The 20,210-nt window shown below is 49.8% G+C and overlaps 1 long non-coding RNA gene across 1 annotated transcript; it reads left to right on the forward strand.

Annotated features, from left to right (window-relative positions):
* The first annotated feature begins 1,310 nt into the window (after nt 1-1,310).
* Nucleotides 1,311-8,235, forward strand: LOC132213092 (uncharacterized). Its single transcript, XR_009447892.1, has 2 exons — nt 1,311-3,510; nt 3,979-8,235. It is a non-coding gene; the product is annotated as an uncharacterized LOC132213092 (long non-coding RNA).
* The last annotated feature ends 11,975 nt before the right edge of the window (nt 8,236-20,210 follow it).

Below are 20,210 nucleotides of genomic sequence, written 5' to 3' on the forward strand. Positions count from 1 at the left end.
GTGCTGTGAGTGTGGGGTGCTATGAGTGTGGGGTGCTGTGAGTGTGGGTACTATGAGTGTGGGGTGCTGTGAGTGTGGGGTGCTGTGAGTGTGGGGTGCTGTGAGTGTGGGGTACTGTGAGTGTGGGGTGTTGTGAGTGTGGGGTGCTATGAGTATGGGGTGCTATGAGTGTGGGGTGCTGTGACTGTGGGGTGCTGTGACTGTGGGGTGCTGTGAGTGTGGAGGGGAGAGAAGTGGGGCTCTCAGCCCGCTGCTCCCGGAGGGTGGGGGCGATGCTGCGTGTGGAGGGACTGGGGCTCTGGGGGAGTTACCAGAAAGGGGCCCTGGCCCTGAGCGGGTGCCAGGGCCGGCGGTAGTGTGCGGGTTCTTGACTCCGTGCAGGAGAGAATCACAGCATCCGTCCAGGTGGATTTTGGAGGACGTTTATTAAGCTGGGACAAGAGCCCAGGCTGGGCCGCTTTGGCTCCCTAAGAAGCCAGAGGAAAGGGGGCCTTGGGGACAGGCTCACAGGGTTTGCCCGGGATGAAGGCGGCTGCCCAGGCTCCCTGGTTGCTAGCCTGGTGGGGACCCTTAGAGGTTAGCAGATACATGCCCACGGGGGAAGGCGAGGGGAAGGGCTGGGGAAGGTGCGGGCATGCTTCTGACAGGGAGAGCAAGCACTGGGGCCTTTGGTTTGAGGGCTTTTAAAGGCTGGGGTTTAGGGGAGGTCTTGGGGAGGATCAGTAGACTATTCATCAGCTTTATGCTGATGTACCAAAGTGAGATCCATTCTCTTCACCTCATCTGTCCTTGGGCGTGGTCAGCAAATGCCACTAATGCAGTGTCTGCTCTCTGTCTCCCTGCGTCCAGGTGCTTTAAGTTATTTACCCCTGGCCGGGGAGAAGTGAGAACCATTTACCCTTAAGTGTCCTTGGTTTAGGGAAGATGGGATTTACTAGGCGGCTGCATATTACTGTTTATCTGTCTGTTTCCCCTTTCCTCTTGTCCTGGTTTACCAGCCTGTCTCAGTGGGGCCCCTCTGACTCCCTGGGGTGCCCCCAAGCCCTGTTCCAGATGCTCTGGGAGCATCCTGGCCATGTCCACTGCACCTGCCTGGGCCCCGCAGCCCCCAACCTCCCGCCGAACGCCCCCAGGGCAGTGGCAGTAAGAGCCAGGGTGCCTGTGTGGAGGTCTGGAGAACTGGAGGGTGACCTCTTAGGAAGGCAGGCTCCGGGTGAGCAGGGACTGAGTGGGGTGGGGAAGCAGGGGTAGAAGCAGGAACTGTTGGGTGGGGTTCTGGGGTGAGGAGAGGGGAAGGGGAGGATGAGGGATGTAGGAAAGTGAGCGAGTGCTGGGACGGGTCCTGGGAAAAGCAGACCTTCCTCTCTCCGGACCTCAGGGCCCCCCGGGAGGGCGAGAACTCGGGAAGCTGAGCGGGACCCTTGTTGGGAAATCGGGCGGCACTAGTTCCTCATTGGGGAGCACAGCCTCACTCCCAAGGCGGCTGAAAGCCCCGAGTTGCTCAGCCTGGTGGGGGGAGCCGGGTCGCGGGTCCTCAGAGTCCAGTGCTGGTCCTGGGGCCTGCTCATGTGCCTCCAGGGGGACAGTGACTCACACCCTGGGTCCCGGAGCCCACATGTCGAGAAGGAAGCTGCCACTCTGACGGGCCAGAAACATCTGTTCCCCATTCGTCATTGTCAAGCTCTGATGTCTTTTGGGACTGTGCTTGAAGGACAGTTTTACTGTCGTCACCGAAAAAGCAAAAGGAAGCAAACAGTGCAGGCCCCTCAACTTGGGACTTTTTCTGTGTCACTGGAAAGCCATTTCAGTAAACAGGCCCGGTGACCACGCCACCCTCCCGGCCCTGGCGAGGCGAGTCGCTAATGTGGCCCCTCCCCTCTCCATACTGGGCTGCCATGAGAAACTCGCAGATGAATGCCCTTGGCCGCGGGGCTGGGACAGAAAGGACCCGCAGGAAGCCTTCCCGTCACCTGGGCTTCTCTGTGCACCTTTTGAAAGACACCTATGACCCGGCCCTGCGTCCCTGAGGCTCTGCGGGCACCATCCCTCTGAGAGCAGCACCTCGGGCTACCTTCCAGGCCTTTAGCAGCTCCTGCTCTGACCTGGAAGTTTCTAATACAAACATGTTCCTGCGACCTGTGAGCCAGTTCAGACTCGCAGAACGTGCACCGCCGTGCATGCACGCCCTGCACACGCTTGGCTGTGAGGGCTCCGGCTACCGCACGAGGGCTGGAAGCCGCACGGATTCAGAGAGGCCACAGGTGCCCCTCCCAGCCCTGGCGCACCTTCCCGGGCAGGGAGGTGTCAGGTTTGGGCAGCCAAGAGGAGGGTCCACAGCAGGAGGGGGTCTGGGGTCCTGGGATGTGAACAGTCATCCCCCTTTCCTTGCCCCATCCCTACCCTTGCCTTCCCGCTTTTCTCATGCGAACTGTTCCGGTTTCCTGTGGCTGTTGTAACAGCCTTGGTGGCTTCAAACTGCAGATCCCCAAATCAGCCTCACTGAGCTCAACCTCACTGAGCTAAGGTCCAGGCGTTGCTCTCTTTGGAGGCCCTGTTGGAGCCCTTGACCGCTCCAGCTCGCGGTGGAGCCTGCATCCCTGGGTGGTGCTTGGAGAGGTCTAGCGACAAAGGTGCGACCCAACCTTGTCAGGGCAGCTTCGGTGTCCCCGGGGCCACGGGCATCATTCCATCTCGCAGCACAGTCTCCTCTGGGGCAGTGCTTCCTCCCGTGGCGGGGCATCTGGGGGAGGGCTGGGGCCTCTCCCTCCTGGTACAGCCAGAGGGGACACGTCCCTGAGCTCGGTGATGGGGCTGCCCGTGCCTGAGATTTGGGTGCTTCCGCCATTCAGCCTGGCAGTGGCCCAGAGATGGAATTGCACACTGTGCCACGGCCCCCCGCCCCCTTGGGGCCCGCCCATTCTCAAACCCCAGAATCCAGCCTCCCTATGATGCAGAAAACTGCCCCCCATGATGGGGCTCCAGAGACAGATTCTGTTCCTTGGCCGCTGATACCAGTGTTATTGGTGGAAGTGGGGTGTCCACCAGTAGAAGTGAGGGTGGGGGCTCGGGATTAGGTCCTTACTACATTTTGAAGAAAAGAACTTTCTGAGACTCACGGGACGATGAGTGATTTTTATTTGTGTGGAATTACATCTCTGGGTTTGCCAAGCCCATTTCCCTTAAACCAGTCCTGGGAGCCGGGCAGCCGGGGACTCAGCAGAGCTGGAAGCAAAGCCAGTGTCCAGGTTTCTGTTCCGTGAGGAGCTGCGTCCAGCAACAGGCTGGTTTCAGTCCGTCAGTCCATGGCGTGGGGTCTGCACGGCCAGGAGCCATGTGGGCGAATGCGAGGAGCGTGCTGCCCCCTGCAACACGAGAGCCAGGAGCCAGCGCACGGGAGAGGGAACCAGGAGCGCGAACTCCTGGTGCTCATGTGTCCCACATCTTCTGGAGCTTGCAGTGGCCACACCTGCTCTGGCCAATGATCTGGTCCCACATGTGCCCGACAGACAGGTACCTTCCCTACCTCACCCAGACTTGACTGGGCCTGAGTCTAAGTCGCAGTGTTCTGGCAAAGCTGCACAAATGGCATGCGTATAAATGTCGGCCCTCCCTGCTAACTAACACCCCGTTTATTTACAATGGGGTCACAAGGATTGCCTGGCATCTGTGTCTTGGTCACCAGTTCTGGCCTCTAGCCCTGATTCCCATCAAGGAGGGATGTTCCTGGGGTGCACCGGGGGGGGGGGGGGCTGAGGATGGCAGATGGAGTTGGCGTCACCCACTTCTGCCCTGGCTCCCTATTGTACGAGAACAGTTCTTCCCGGACGTAAGATTATTGCCAGAGACCTGAGGGGTTTCAGGACACACAGTACATGCCGCCTGGGCACACTGAAGATTTTAAACTGAAGGGGTTTGAGGAAGTGACAGAAACTGGAAGGTTGCCCTGACCTTTGCCCTTGCCCCTCTTCCCTGAAACAGGTCATAAACCCTCAGGTGAGAGGTGCCCTCCCTACACCTGGAAAACGGGAGCGTCCTTATCTCTGAAGAGAAAGGGAGACCAAGAAAACTCTTACACACAGGCCTCACCAAGTTGCCCCAGTTCTCCGTGCCTGCCGCCTTCCTCTGCGGCTGTGCCTCTCCCCCAAGCCCAGCCTCAAGTCCTCTGGGTCTTCATCTCCACGTGAAGGCTCTCATGTTTTTCTCCTCTTACTCTGTTCTTGTCAGTTTGATTTTCAGACCCAGCCAAGGGTCCAAGGTGCTTGAGGGAAAACGTTGTGTCCTGCATTTGCTCATGAAACACGCACACACACAGCGGTTTGCAGGACGTTTCGGTTACAAGACCGGGCATGAGGCTCAGCTGTGGCCGTGGAGCCTTAGTGCCGGCAGGGCTTCTGTTTCTGTTTCAACTCTGAAGCGTCTCGACATGCAATGCATGCATATGTGTTGAATGAACGAATGAGTGAGTGAGTGAGTGAGTGAATGCTGCAGCCGAAACCATCCTCTTGCTGGTGGACCATGTCCCTCCGGAGCTGCAGTCATGCCTCTGAGATGAACCCCTGAAATGCAGCCGAAGAGCCGTGAGCATCAGCATTGCCCATTTTCTTCTTTTCGTTAACATGCCCCGGATCACATACTCTGGAAACATTAAAACTCAGATCCCCAAATCGGGCTTCTCCTTAAGGATAAGAGGGCTCCTCATAGTGAAGTGCGTGTTGCTGCCACATGTTTTAAGCATTTGGGAGTTACATAGCTCTAAATAAAACAAATAAAACATGTTCTTCATCATCAGAATGGATAACTAGGTAACACATAGGTGTGTGTTTTAAAACTCCGGGTCCTCCTGGGCGTCCTGGAGTTGGAGGCACCAAGAAGAGCCAGGACAGACAGGTTGCAGCTGAAATCCAGGGAGGCCTTGGCTGGCGTGGAGATGACGTCAAAGAACAACGCCAGGAGAACATGCTAAGGCAGAATCAGGAAGCCTTTCCTACAGAAGCTTCTAGAACAAGAGACAGCTGTCCTGGTGGGAGGCAGTGCCTCTGACGTACAACTCCTGACCTCCTGGCTCAGTGACTAAAGCATCGTTTTCCCGGAACTGAGAGCCGCCCTGCAATGTGGGACTTGCGGTGCTAACCCCAGACAGTCCCAGCTGACCGGGGCCTGGTCACTCGAGTTCCAACCTGTCCCTGGAATTCCCTGGCAATGAAAGGACATTGGCCCCTGGGGCCACAGAGGTGCCCCTCTCATGCACTGGTACGCTTGGGGGTGGTGCAGGCAGGGAGGGGGGAAGGCCCTCCCACCTTTGTCTCCTGGAGCAAAAGCACACGCTTTTCCACGGCCTGGACTCTGAAGTGGTCGCTGGACCCTTGAACACCACTAGGATTTCATGAGAGCAACAAGATTCTATGTTAACGGTAAATTTTAAAATTCGACAAATAGAGATGTATTTCTCAGAGATGGTACCAAGTTAGTGTGGGAAATATTCCTTCTCCAGAGGTGAAACTGCATTGGATTTTACTGGAACTTCAAAGGGGGAGCAGGTTGCCCTAGCTGGTGGCTCAATGGGTTGGAGCATCAGCTCATGCACCAAAGGGTTGCAGGTTCAATTCCCAGTCAGGGCACATACCTAGGTTGTGGGTTCTATCTTCAGTCTCTGCAAGAGTGGGGGGCAACCGATCTCTCTCTCTCTCTCTCTCTCTCTCTCTCTCTCTCTCTCTCTCCCCTCCAAACCCCCAGCTTCCTCTTTCTCTAAAATCAATAAACATATCCTCAGGTGAGGATAAAAAGAAGTAAAAGGGAGGGCAGGTTATATTAAGCTAACACAGCTGAGTGAAGTTATTGTCGCATTTATTCCCAGGGTGCACCTTAGTGCAAAAACCCCAAACCTGGATCTGGAGTCCTTGAGGTCTCAGCCCCTGTGTCCCTTCCTCTTCTCTCTTCTCACGGGCTGCTGCCCTCATGGCCCCTCTCTTATATTTAAATCTTCTATAAATACAGGAGGAGCTCAACTGTGTGTCAGAAGTGCAAAAAATATATCTTTCATCTTTTGTGTTTATATCTTAGCTCATCTTGCACTCAAGGCCCTTTTCCTATTGGTAGCAACCAGGTATTTCATTTTACAAACTGGAGATGTCTCAGTTTCTACCGTCTTAAACTTAGACCCAGTGAGGTCTAAGCTTCTCATGCTGCCCAAGGTTCTGCCCCTCCCCCACCTTCTTTTTCCAAAGTGCAGTCCATCCAGGTGCCAGGAGTGGATCTGTGTGCCCTGGGGCCATCAGAGAGGAGGGTCTGGCCTCACAAGGAAGCAGAGCTCCTCACTCCTGGTTGTCAGGTGTCGGCCTCTGACCTCACCATGTCCCCCTGCCTTGGCATCTACATCTGGGGTTATGTCACCTGTCTCAGCTCGGGCACGGCACTAAGGTCCGCTGTGACGGTGTCTAACCTCAGATTGGCTGAGAGGTCATCAATTCTACCACAGTTTGTTTGTCCATTCACTCATGGATGGCCGTGTGGACTATTTCCAGTTTTGAAATATTGCGAACAAGCTGTTCAGAACACGTACAGGTCATGTTGTAGACTGATATTTTCTCCTTGGATAAACACCTGGCGGAAGCACTGCCAGGCCACACTGTACGCGTGTGTTTAATCTGTAAGTAATTGCCAAACCGTTCTCCAAAGTGACCGTATGTTCCCACCAGCCAAGTCTGAGAGTCCCAGTGGCTTCGCCTCAGCACCAGCGTTTGGTGTGGTCAGTCTTTACAACTGCAAGCTTCCTAGTACATGAGAGATAGAATCCCGTGTGCTTTCAATGCACATTTCCCTGATCACTGATCATGTTGAGGACCTTTGCATGTGCTTACTGGCCATTTGTGAAGAATCCATTCTAACTTGCTGCCCATTTTTCAAATCGAGTTGTAATCTTTTATTAAGGATTTATAGGAATCCTTTATATATTCTGGATCCAAGTCCGTTTCCAGCTACATACTTTCAGAATATCTTCCCCTCCCCCCCCCCGCCCCCAGTCTGTGGTCTGTCTCTTTCATTTTCATTTTCTTTTCTCTCAAAGAATTTGATGAAGACCAATATATTATTTAAAACACTTATGTGATTAGTGCTTTTGGTGTCCGGCCTAAGAAATCTTTGCTCACCCCAAGATTGTAAAGATCTTCCACAGTTTCAGGCTTTTACTTTTAAGTCTATAATTGATAAGCCTAAAAGTACGTTACCTGACTTTTACTTGAAGATTTTCTAAAAATTTTATTGTTAACTTATAATACCTATATGGTAAGAGAATACACTCTGTGTGATATCATATAGACAAGAGGCAAAAACAATGGATAGTTACCTTTTAATAAATTATAGGACAAAAAGAGTAGTCTTTTACTCTACCCACATACTTAACATTTCTGGTATCTTCTTCCCATGTTGAAGACACAAGGTGTTGTTTCTCTTCGAGCTGAATAACTTCCTTTCACATTTCCTAATGAAAAATTCTCTCAGCTTCATTTAATTAAAAATGTCTATATTACTTTTTGGAAAGATATATTTTAGGATGCAGAATTTCAGCATTTATCACTTGATTATCATATCATTCCATAATCTATGGCCTCACAGCGTCTGATGAAATATCAGGTGTGATTCACATTATTGGTCCCTGGTATCTGTGTCATGATTTCTTCTCTGACTGCTCAAGATTTTCCTCTTTATCTTTATTTTTCAGCAGTTTACTATTGTGTGTGTGTGTGTGTGTGTGCATGTGTGTTTATCTTTTTTGGAACTTACTGAGATTTGAGGGTTATAAGTTAATGTTTTTCATCAAATTTTGGACATTTTCAGTCATATTCTTTCAAATACTTTTTATGCCATTCTCTCTCTTATCCTTCTGAAATTCCCTGAGAGATGGTATATGTTAGACTGTTTGATATTATACCAAGTGTCACTGAAGTGCTTTCATTTTTAACGCTTTTCCACTTTGTGTTCTTAAGATTGAATGATTTATATTGACCCGTCTTCACTGATCTTTTCTTCTGTTGCTTCCAACCTTACATTAGGCTTATCCACTGAATTTTTTATTTCTGAGTCTTGTCAGTTCTAGAACTTCTATTTGATTCTTTCATTTAAAAAAAAAAAAATGTTTCCATACCTTTGCTGAGATTCCCCATCTGTTCACTCATTGTGACAATTTTTTCCTTTAAGTCCTTAAATATAGTTATAATAACTACTATAAAGTTCTTTTTTTTTTAAATCCTTATCCAAGGATTATTTTTCCATTGATTTTGTAGAGAGAGAGGAAGAGAAAAAGAGAGATAGAGAGAAACATCTATGTGAGAGAGACACATAGATTGGTTGCCTCCCGCAAGCACCCCAACCTGGCCAGGGATCAAACCTGCAATCCAGGCATGTGCCCTTGACCAGGATTTGAACCTGAGACCCTTCAGTGTGTGGAGCCATGCTCTAACCACTTAGCAACACCAGCCATGGCTATAATGTTCTTTTTTAACTATAAAGTTCTTGAATGCTAATTCTAATATCTGAGTTACCTTGGGGTTTGTTAATGTTGTATTTTTGTTTCTTGAGTATGGGTCACATTTTTCTGTTTCTTTGTATCTCTAAATTTTTTTTATTATATACTGGGTTTTTTGAACAATAGGCTTAAAGATTTTATATTCTGTTGTCTTCCTTTGACAATAGCAGGCAGTTAGTTATGGCATATCACCTTGAAGTTGTTAAAGCTTGGTTTTATTCCTTTAGGATGAGTCTTTTTAGATTTTTCCTTAGTCTGCGGGAAAATCTTTAATCCTGGGATATAATCTTTGCTCCTAGATAGGACATGATCGCCTCCCCACCCCCACCCCAACCCCTGCCCTAGGATTTCAGTGGAACAGCCAGGGTGTTTACCAGATTTTGCTTGGGAAAATTGGTAGGATTCAAACTCCAAACTCTGTCTCCCATTAAATGGGCAGCAGTTAAACTCTATACTCAGCCTTTTTAACTTTTAGCCCCTTTTAGTATCTACCTTCTAATTTCCAGCCATTCTGACAGCCCTGAACTCTGTCTTCTGACACCACAGCCAAAATTTCTTAAGCTAAATACATGAAATGCCAGAACCTTGGAGCCCACCAGGCTCAGTAAATCTCAGTTTAAGACCCCTGAGTACCAAACAGATTCATGAAGCTAGGATAAGACTGAAGGACGATTTTTATGTTATAAACACTATTTCCAAATACAAAAGATACAGTTGCCCATAACCAAAACCTTAAATTCCATTGCTTTGGTTGGAATTACATCATATTTTTCATGGAGGCATTCATTGGTTTTCCCTTGCTAGTCAGGACCACTGCTTGATAGTTAAGTGTGTTTTTGGCCAACCCACACTGGCAAAATGCATTACTATTGGCAAGTGAGGTGTGGCTTTTAAGACAGAGGAACCTTGGGGAGAAAGATAATCAGGGGAATTGTTGGTGGCCCTGGGCACCTTGGGCGGTGATGGGTGCTTCTTGCTGATGAACTTCGACGTTGTCATTGGGTTAGTCGGGATGGCTTTGCTGGCCTTCTCTTTAACCACTTTATTTAGTGAGGCCCAATAGGGTAAAGTGATTGCAGGGGTCACACACGCTTACTCTCACTGTGGATACAGAGATCAGAACCCCAGGTCAGACCTTGTTCTGGATGCAGGGATGCATGCGAAGTGTGAAGGAGTCATTCTAAAACCTACCGTGGTTCCGAGAGAAGAACAGGACGGGGTAAGCAGAGAAGAGTGTTTAGAGCGCCACGTGGAAGAATGTTGTGACTGGGGGACGGTCATGCTCTTGAAGTGCCTCTGATTCCAGGTGCGTTAACTTTCTCGGGCAAGAAAGAACCAGTCGGAATCCGGTGAATGACTTCAACTGAGCGTAGAGCCATTGTATCTGGCCAGGTCTTCCTTCGTTTGTCTACATGTTCATTTCTTGTATTTGGTTGTTGGATTTGGACTCATGTTGTGCATTTGTGTCAACCGGTCTACCCCATTCCCAAAGGCAAACACTTCCCGCCTTTTATGGTCATGTGGGAGTTAACTGAAGTCAGGTAAACTCGCGGATTGCTTTCCCTTCATATTTTCTCCAACCTCCAGGCAAGTGTTAATATTCCTTAGTATCTATTTTCTATAGTAAAACTGAAGGTTATTTCACCACATCCCCCGCCCCCAGAAAAGTCAGTCTCCATTTGAAGCAGCAATCAGGAAACCATGGGTGCTTAAATGTTCAAAAGCACTGCCATCAACCTTTATCACTTCCACCTGGAGACACCTGGGGTGAGCACAGTATTAGCATTGTAAGTGTGCGTGTGTGAGTTACCATACATGTCTTCTGCTTCCTCTAGGAAGACTGATGGCTACGTGGGTAAGATAAGGCCAGGCACACCTGTTTGGTGTCCCCAGGGAGTTTTCTCCAGGAACCCAGGACTCAGTTCAGACTTGATCAGACCCATCTCAGAGGCCTGGGCTGGGATGACCAGGTCCTGTGAGAGGCCAGGAAGCTGCTGCACAGGAAGGAGAAGCCAGTCAGCCCCGGGGGAGTGGCGAGGCCCCTCACTCCAGGACGGCTACAGGCTTTCACCCCTCCTACTCAGGAGCAATGCCTTTCCCACCTCTTTTCCAGCAGCCAGGTGGCAAAGAGGGAAGACCCAAGGCCCCACATCCTGGTGGTGCAGCCGGGACCAGTGTTCCAGAGGACACAGGATGGTGCCGCGCCAGGATGCAGTGAGGGGATGGGTCTGCAGAGACTGGCTACAGATGGAAGCAGCCAGGAAGGCTTCCCAGAGGAGGGGCCAGAGCCTGGGGAAGGGGGGAGGTGGCCAGCCCTCTCTGATGAAAGGTCCAGTACACTGAGCAGGGAGCAGACAGCGCCAGGGTCCCCTCTAGTTGTCAATGCTAATCCTGAGGCCGGGGCCGGGCCGGGAGGAAGGCAGAGCACTGTGTCTGGAAGGCAGGTGTGAGTGGGCTGGTCCTGTTCCAGGCCCTGCAGCACTGGGCACAGACGCGTGTTTCCAGCGGAAGCTTGACATCCCGCCACTCTGGCTGACCCTCGTTCTCGCCCCTTCGCATTCTCCTGAAGCTTGAACTGGGCGAACCTTGTGTTTTGTCTCTGCTTTGTCCCTGTCACCATTTTGACAGTTGAAGGAGTTTTATGTGTGGGGAGAACAGGCCCAGGGGAGTCCTGAGACGTCATATGTATCCATTAGAATCTGGGGATTGTATTTTCTCTACTGTCATCGGAGCTCTTCAAATAAAAGAATTTGAGACTCTGAATGCATTGGACACATATCATAGAGGTGTAGAAATGTGTGGACTCTGTAACCAGGCGGCTTCCTTCAATCCCAGCGCAAACGTGTACTAGCTGTGTGACCCGGGCAAATTACTTAACTTTTCTGGGCATCAATTTCCTCACCTGTAAAATAAGCTATGATGGCACCTATTTCATAGAGTTGTTATTAGGGTTATATTAGCTATGTATATATATAAAAGGCTAATATGCAAAGTGTCCCCTCAGGAGTTAGACCGGGAGTTTGATCGCTTGCTATGACATGCGCTGACCACCAGGGGGGGCAGTGCAGAACATGGCAGTGACCAGCAGCGCCATGCTGCTGGCTGGGAGGAGGGGAACCTGATGGGCCCTGATGGCTGGCCAGGCCTAGGGACCCTACCTATGCAGGAATTTCGTGCACCAGGCCTCTAGTTATATATGAAATTCTTAAACAGTTCTTTACATGTAGAAAATACTATCTGTGTCAGCCTCAATGTTTTTATAACTATTATTTTGATTCATTTCTTTTTCTTCATTGTACATCTCTGATTTCTGAAAGAGATCCCAATTCTTTATTAGTAAGATGAGCGGAAAGCCTAGATTCACCTCCCATCTCCCAGCCCAGGCCTGCATACACCTCACTCCCTTGCTTTTCTTGCTGGAGTTAAAGACACACAATTCCATCACTGCCCCTAAGGGTGCTGGGTACAGAGCAGATGTATCTACTAGTCCAGCGATTTTCAACATTTTCATCTCATGGCACAGAAACTAATTACTAAAACTCTGCAGCACACCAAAAACATACATTTTTTTGCCGATCTGCCAGAAAAAGTGGGTATAGCTTTTAAAAATATATATATTTTATTGATTTTTTTTACAGAGAGGAAGGGAGAGGAATAGAGAGTTAGAAACATCCATGAGAGAGAAACATGGATCAGCTGCCTCCTGCACATCCCCTACTGGGGATGTGCCCACAACCAAGGTACATGCCCTTGACCGGAATCGAACCTGGGACCCTTTAGTCCGCAAGCCGACGCTCTATCCACTGAGCCAAACCGGTTAGGGCATAAGAGGGTATAGTTTTGATTCATTCACACTGGATGGCTATTGTGTTGGCGGTTGTCACTCTTTTATTTGACAATCTAAGGAAAAGAGGTCAGTGCCCTGACTCAGAAGTCAGGTCTCATATGTTTTAAAAATCCTGCGGCACACGGCTGTCCGAGGCTGTGGTTTGGGCCCCTGTGTTATCTTTCCATTTATGAAGTGTCTGCAGGACTTTTTCACCATCATTTTTAACAACAGAATCATTTTGTCATAATTCATTTTTTGAAGATTAATATACGTTCATGGTAAGAAACTTCAAGTACAAAAGCCTCCCTACTCTTCCTGTCAGGGGCCGATTTCCTTCCCTTGAGGTATTCAGTGCGGGTTTCCAGTCCGGTCCCAGCAGGATGTTGCTTTCACGGCCTGCCCGGCCGACCGTGGTTGCAGCCGTGTGAAGAGTCTGGGTGCCAGGCCTGGCTGGGAATGGCCTCTGGACTAGCCTGTCCCCTCCCACAGCCCAGACCCTCTGCATGGACCTGCAGATGCCACCCCCACCCCGTTCAGGACACTGTAGGGGCCTGTCCTGTCCCCAGCTCGCTGACTCCAACCTGGCCAGGGCTCTCCTGCCTTGGACGCTCCTACATCGGGCTTCCCACGGGGTCTGAGCCCCTCTCCAGCCAGCGCCTGTGCACAGCCTCACGCTGAGCAGGACAGCCACCGAGCCGGCGGGCAGGGGCCCCCAGTGCCTGTGCCCCGCTTCAGGGACCAGTGCCCCAGCCTGCACGGCGCGCCTCTCCTCAGGCAGCCGGGATGGTGTGCCCTGGGCACATTTTCTGGGCCGCGTTTCCCTTTCTTCGGTAGCTCATAAAATCTCCCCCGCCTGCGCCCAGCCTCTTGGTCTTTAATCTTCAACCTCTGCTGGCGCTGTCCCTCTGTCTTTTTAATTATGCCTCTTCTTTTATAGAAGTTTCCTATTGAATTTTTATGACAATAGAGAGACATGGATAGGCTCCAACAAAAATGAAATCTTTATGGAAAAGTCATTTCTATTCTGGAGCCTCCGTGGATAGAGATTCATAGAGAGGGAATGGTGGGGGCGGGGCGGCCTGCTCGGCTGGGCCGGAGCCCAGCTGCTTGAGTGGCAGCGCTGAGCTGGTTGTTATCGCAGCCAGGGGACCACTGGGGAGTGGGGTGCAGCTCAGCCAGGGGGAGTGGGGCGGCCTGTGATAGGGATGAGGGGAAGTAAATATTTGCCAGGTACAATGGCTCTGCCTTGATGTCAGCGGAATGAGTGCCGGAGGCTCCCCAACCCCAAGTGATCCAGCTGCCTGACTGCAGAGGCCTGAGGGCGACATGCTCCGTTACCCCTTACTCAGCACCTCCTGCCTGGCCCCCAGCCTGGCCTCAGAAGCCTTTGTCCTCCGGCCTAGCACCGTACTTGACTGTCTGCATGGTTCTTTGGGTGAGCCCTCAAACTGGGCTGGGGGTGACCTGCCACCTGCAGAGCTGCCTCTGCAGGTGTGAGACTGGAACCAAGGACTAGGATGGGAAGGAAGACTATTCATTTACACACAGGTATCAGGACCCACCCACACTATGTGCTGGGCCAGATCCAGGCACCAGGGATTTAGAAGTCACGGTCCCTCATCTCAGGGAGCTGGTGTTCTTGAAGGAGGAAATAGGCAAAAAGCAAGTAAACATGGAAATGTATGTGTTGATGTCAGACTGGGGCCAGCAGTGTGGGACAAGCAGGGAGAAAAAAGGGGGTGCCGAGAGGGAGGAAGGGCCTCTGCTTTAGGTTGGGGGAGACTACCCTTGGTTTCCCTTCACTAAAGTGAATGGGACGGTGGAGAGCCAGCATGCTCACTCAGGTCAGGGGAAGAGCATTCCAGATGGAGGACCAGCACGTGCAAAGGCCCTGGGGCAGAAGGCACTGAGGGAACTGCTGGGCGGTGTGAGGAGGGCAAGGACAGGGAAATGAGGTTGGATCGTCTCTGGAGTTTTGTGAACCTCCCCAATGAACAGTTCCTACTTTAAGTGCAATGAGAACCACGGAGGGATTTAGGGAGTGGAGGCTTGAGGAGAATTGATTTCTATACAAAAGCCACCGTTCTGACTACTGCACAGAGAGTGGTGTATAGAATTGTATTAAAAACAAGATGCCACATTTTGGGAGCCTCGGGAGGGCAGCACAATCCTCCTACTGTGGGAGGAGGGGGGAAGGAGGGAAAGTCCTCAGGTTGCTGGGATCTAGAGCTGTTTCCTTAATCTATAGGCCTCCGACAGAACTTACGCCAGTGTAAGTGTTGACGACAGCTGAGGAGCTTCAAAGACCACAGGGTATTGTAGGTTTCATCAGGGATGAAATATCCCGTGTGATTGTGTCGACCATCTACTCGGCAGGACAGACAGTCAGAAGCTGTCCCCTCATGAAGAGGGACATGAGCATATTCCAGCACCTATGGGGCAGCCTCTGTCCCATGTGTTAGGTCTTGTAACTGCCATCCACCCCCTCCCGAAAAGTCCTGTCAAATATAAGACCCAGGACCAGAGCAGTTAAGTAACTTGCCCAAGATCACACAGCTACTAAGAGGCAGACTGGGATTTGAACTCGCGTCTGCCTGACTCCGATGCCCTTGCTTTTGTCACTCACCACATGGCTTTGACAACACCTATGTACTGAGGGATTAGTGGTTCCCCTTCCATAAAAGCTGTCACACCTCCTCAGAGAGGCTGAGGACGGCTGGGTGAGGCTTGACATTTGAACAAAAAATTAGCTCCAAATGTGAGAAGAAAGAAGTAAGACCACAACCCGTGATTTAGATGAACTAAGAATAAGAAAAATGAAAAATGAGAGGTTCTATTTTGCCTTCATGCCTTTCTCTCTACACTCATCGCTGCCTCATGAAGACCCATGTTTCTGATCTACATCATTTTCCTTCTGCCTGAAAAATGTCTGCAAACATTTCCTGCAGGGAAGCTCTTCTGGCAAAGAATTCCCTCTGTTTTTGTCTGTCTCAGAAAATCTTCATTCCTTCTTCACTTTTTCAATTAAACTTCTTATTTTGAAACCAGAGGCCTGGCTGGCGATCAGGAACAATGGGGGCCTTCCAGCTGCCGGCCAGGGCCTCCCTTCGTTTGTTCCGTGCCGCCCCCTGGTGGTCAGCGCACGTCATAATGAGTAATCCAACTTCCGGTCTCCCGGTCAAACTCCTGAGGGGGTAATTTGCATATTAGGCTTTTATATCCTCCATAATAATAAAAGCATAATATGCTAATTAGACTGGATGTCCTGCCTGACGACCTTCCGGATGAAGCCGCGGTGGGCGGGGGCCGAGCTCCTTGCACGAATTTCATGCATCAGGCCTCTAATATATAATAAGGAGATAATATGCTAATTAGACATAACAGCAGAATGACCGTCTGGACGACCTTCCAGACGAATCCAGGGCTTCGAGGGCTGAGCCCCTTCCCTCCCTCCATTTTGCCCTTTTATGATCCCACTTCCCTCCCTCCATTCTTCACTGCTTTCCTTAACTTCTGGCAACAAATAGACTATCCTCTGCTTTCATAATTTTGTCACTTTAAAAATATTATACAAACTAAAGGCCTGGTGCATGAAATTCGTGCATGTGCTGGGGGCGGGGAGGTTCCTCAGCCTGGCCTGTACTCTCTCACAATCTGGGATCCCTCGGGGGATGTCCAACTGCCTGGACATCCTTCTCATAATCTGGGACTGCTGGCTCCTAACTGCTCACCTGCCTGCCAGCCTGATCACCCCTAACTGCCTCTGCCTTGGCCCCCACACCCGGGACCCAAGCTTCCCTCCCTCTGGCTGGCTGCAGGCACCTGGGACAAGGGCCAGCTTTGTTTGGGCCAGCCGCAGGCACCTGGGCCCCGGCTTTGTCAGGAAGGACATCTGGAAGGTCATCTGGAAGACGTCCTGTCTATCCGGTCTATTAGCATATTACCCTTTTATTAGTATAGATGGGATCTGGAATGTATGCCTTTTTTGCTCACTGTAGTTCTCTGAGATTCATCCGTGCTTCAGGTACATCAGTAAACACCACCCCTCTTGATTGCTGAGTGGTGTAGAGGTGTAAATGTCCCGTGATCTGTTCGTGTGAGCATTCATCACCGGAGGACATCTGGGCTGTTTCAGCTTTTGGCCAGGAGAATATGGTCCCAGAGAGGTTGGAGAAGGAGCCCCCACCAAAAATAAAAATAAGCGAATGAGTGCCTGCATGAACTGTCTAAGGCAGAAATGTGGCCCCCAAAACTGTGCCTAACTCCCAGAACCTATGAGTATGCTGACATGCTATGCCCATGGATGTGTTACCTGATGTGGCAAAAGGGAGTTGGTAGATTCAATTAGGTTATTAATTAGTTGACTTAATATAAGGAGAGGACCCTGGACCATCTGGGTGGGTCTGAGGTCATCTCAGGTGTCCCTAAAGGCAGAAGGGGAGGTCAGAGGCTCACCCGAAGCGTAAGAGGATTTGAGGTACCACCACTGTCTTTGAAGAAGGGGCCATAAGCCAAGGCAATGTGTGAAGCCTCTGGAAGCTGAAGATGACTCTCAGCTGACAGCCAGCAAGTGCCCGGGACCTCATTCCTACTCTCGCAGGGGATTGCCTTCTGCCAGCACTTTAATGAACCCGTCCGTGGGTCCTTTCCCCAGAGCCTCCGGGAAAAGCCTCGGTTAGCTGACCCCTTGGGTTCAGTGCACCTGGACCTCTGACCTTCAGGGCTGTGAGATAACCGATGGGTGTTGTTGTAAGCTACTAAATTGTTAAGCAGCATTAGAAAATGAATGCAGTGATAAACCACAAGCATTTTCCATGCCCGTGAACTGATTTGACATGTTTTAGCTGCTACAGACAGTCTCTCACACGTATGTCCCATGCTCTGGTGAGAGGTCCTTCGATGATGGACACAAATCGTCACTGAGCTTGACACACACGTTTGCAGGTGGGGCTCCCACCCCAAGTGCCCGAGCCTCTCACTCACTCACTCGCTCACTGGGGCAAAGGGTTCTCAGAAGCAGCCCACTCCGCCCCCACTCGTGAGCCACAGCCGCGCAGAGACTCACTGTTTCCGCTGTGCGCTGGGTCTTGCTGACACCGTGCTCTGCCTTAGAACAACAACCCGGCACACCCGCACTCTCCTTAGCACGTACACTACTTACAAGCAGATCCTCCAAACTTCTGCTCTGGTCAAATGGAGTAGCAGGGACTAGTTTTATCCTCTCACATGAAACAAACACAAAACGGCAAAAAATACATGTGAATCCACAAAACGTGATGTAAAATATCAGTGTTTAGAAAGGGTGCTGGATGTAAGAGGAATAAAGACTATCAATCAGTTGCATTTCTGTGGACTAGCAATGAGCAATCAGAGATTGAAATTAAAAACGCCATGTAGAGTAACCGAAAAAATAGGAAATACTTAGACATAAATCTGACAAAGGTTGTGAAAGGCCTGTATTTGGAAAGCTATAAAGTGTTGCCGAGAGGAACTAAATAAAACCTAAATAAATTGAAAGATGTGCCATGTTCTGGGTCCAAAGACATTATTGTTAAGATGGTGATTTCCCCAAATTGACAGATAGATTCAAGGCAGTCCTGTCAAAAATCCCTGCCCTAGATGGTTTTGCTCAGTGGATAGAGCATCGGCCTGTGGACTAAAGTGTGCCGGGTTTGATTCTGGTCAAGGACACATGCCCGGTTTGTGGGCTCGGCCCCCAGTGGGGGGCATGTAGGAGGCAACCAATCAATAATTCTCTCCCATCTTTGATGTTTCTGTCTCTCTCTCCCTCTCCCTTCCTCTCTGAAATCAATAAAAATATATATTTTTAAAAATCCCCTAAGCCTTTGGTTTTTGTAGACATCGATAAACTGATGCTATGTTTCAAAAGAAAGCACAATTGACCTGAGATAACCAAATGGCTTAGAAAAGGAAGAACCAATTTGGAGGACTCACATTGACATGATTTCAGATCTTATTATAAAGTTACAAAATAAAGCAGCGGGGTGTTGGCAAACAGATGAACACATAGATCAAGAAAGCAAACTATCTGTATCTCAGAAATAGACCTGCGCGAATATGGATAACGGTTCTTAACAAAGAGGCAGACAGCGCAACAGAAAAAGGAGGCTCTGTGGACAGCGGTGCTGAAACAGTTGACTCTCCGCCTGCATGAAAAATTGAGCTTTGGAAAGTAAAATGCCTCACACCCTATACAAGCTTTAACTCAAAGTGATTCATAGGCCTCATTCAAAAACCGTAACGATATAAGTTCGACAAGAAAATGAAGGCGAAAACCCTAGGCAGCAGGGGAGGTCAGAGAGACCCTGGAACTGAAGCCGAAACTCTGCGTTAGGCAAAGTCCTTTCAGACATGACAACAAATGCGTTGAGTGTAAAACAGTTGGTAAATTGGAGTCCATAAAACTGAAGACCTTCTGCTCTGTGAGAGCAACTGTGAGAGGTAAGTTGCAGACAAGGAGAGCACATTTGCAGACCACATATCTGACAATGCACTTGAATCCAGAATATTTTTTCTTTTTTTTTTTAATCCTCACCTGAGGATATTTTTTCCATTAATTTTTTTAGAGAGGGTGGAAGGGAGGGAGGAGGGGGAGAAAGAGAGAGAAACATTGACATGAGAGAGACACATCGATCGATTGTCTCCTGAACGTGCCCCGACCAGGCCAGGGATCAAACCTGCAACTGAGGTACATGCCCTTGACCTTCGGTCCCAGGCTGACACTCTAACCACTGAAAAAACCAGCCAGGGCCAGGGTATTTTTTTTTTAACTCTCAAAATGAACAGTAAAACAAACAACCCAATTTCATAAATGGGAGGAGAATTGAGCATATACTTCACCAATGAAGATGTGTGAACGGCAAATGAGCACAAAATCATTAGTAATAAGGGAAATGCAAATTTAAACAGTGAGATACCACTACACACCTACTAGACTGTTTAAAACGAGAAATAATGACTATACGGAACTGTGGAGGAACTGGAAACTTAACACACTGCTGTGGGAATATCACAGGGTGCATCCACTCTGGAACACAGACGGGCCATTTCTTACGAGTTAAACATACGCTTCCCCTGTGACTCGGCCACTCCACTCGTACCTGTCTACCCTGGAGAAAGGAAAGGATGTGTCCACACAGACACTCTCACGTACACGGTAACAGCAGGTTTATTGTTTATGCTCAAAACTGGAGACAGTTCAAACACATAGTGAGGAGCAAATGGATAGCCAAAGCGGCGGCGCATCCACGCCACAGGACCCGTGAGCAACGAGGAAGAGGGTGGGTGAATCTGAACGTGACAGCGCCTGGTGGAAGAAGGCGGAGGAAAGAGATGCAAGCTGTGTGATTCTATTTACACAAAATTTTAGAAAATGCAGACTCATCTGTAATGACAGGAGAACAGTGGGAGTTTATAGTATTACAGGCCTATCTGAGGAAAAGAGAAAGATCTAAAATCAGTCAGTCAAGTTCTCATCTTAGGAAAGTTTTAAATGTCTGAAAATGTAAGAGACAGGGGGATTCTGGGATGGAGGGCCGAATAGGACAAAAGAATCGAAGTGAATTACAAATGCATGAAGTAGCCAGTGAGTGGGTGGGGGTCAAAGGGGCCACCTAAGTAGCTTTGGAAACGAGTGGAGACCGTAAGGCCAGAAGCAAAAGGGACTGCACAGCACCGCCCTCTAGTTGATGAAGTTGTTCCCGTGGGAGTGGGGATTAATGGTGCAGCCCCCAGTCATGAATCCTGGGACTAAAGAGTTCTGTAAATGGATGGTGACGGTGGAAGCCAGGCTTGTCATCGTTGGAGTGGGAGGTTGTAGCGGAGAAAGGAGAGGAGGCT

The sequence above is a fragment of the Myotis daubentonii genome, chromosome 12, assembly GCF_963259705.1.
Source record: "Myotis daubentonii chromosome 12, mMyoDau2.1, whole genome shotgun sequence".
Classification (NCBI taxonomy): domain Eukaryota; kingdom Metazoa; phylum Chordata; class Mammalia; order Chiroptera; family Vespertilionidae; genus Myotis; species Myotis daubentonii.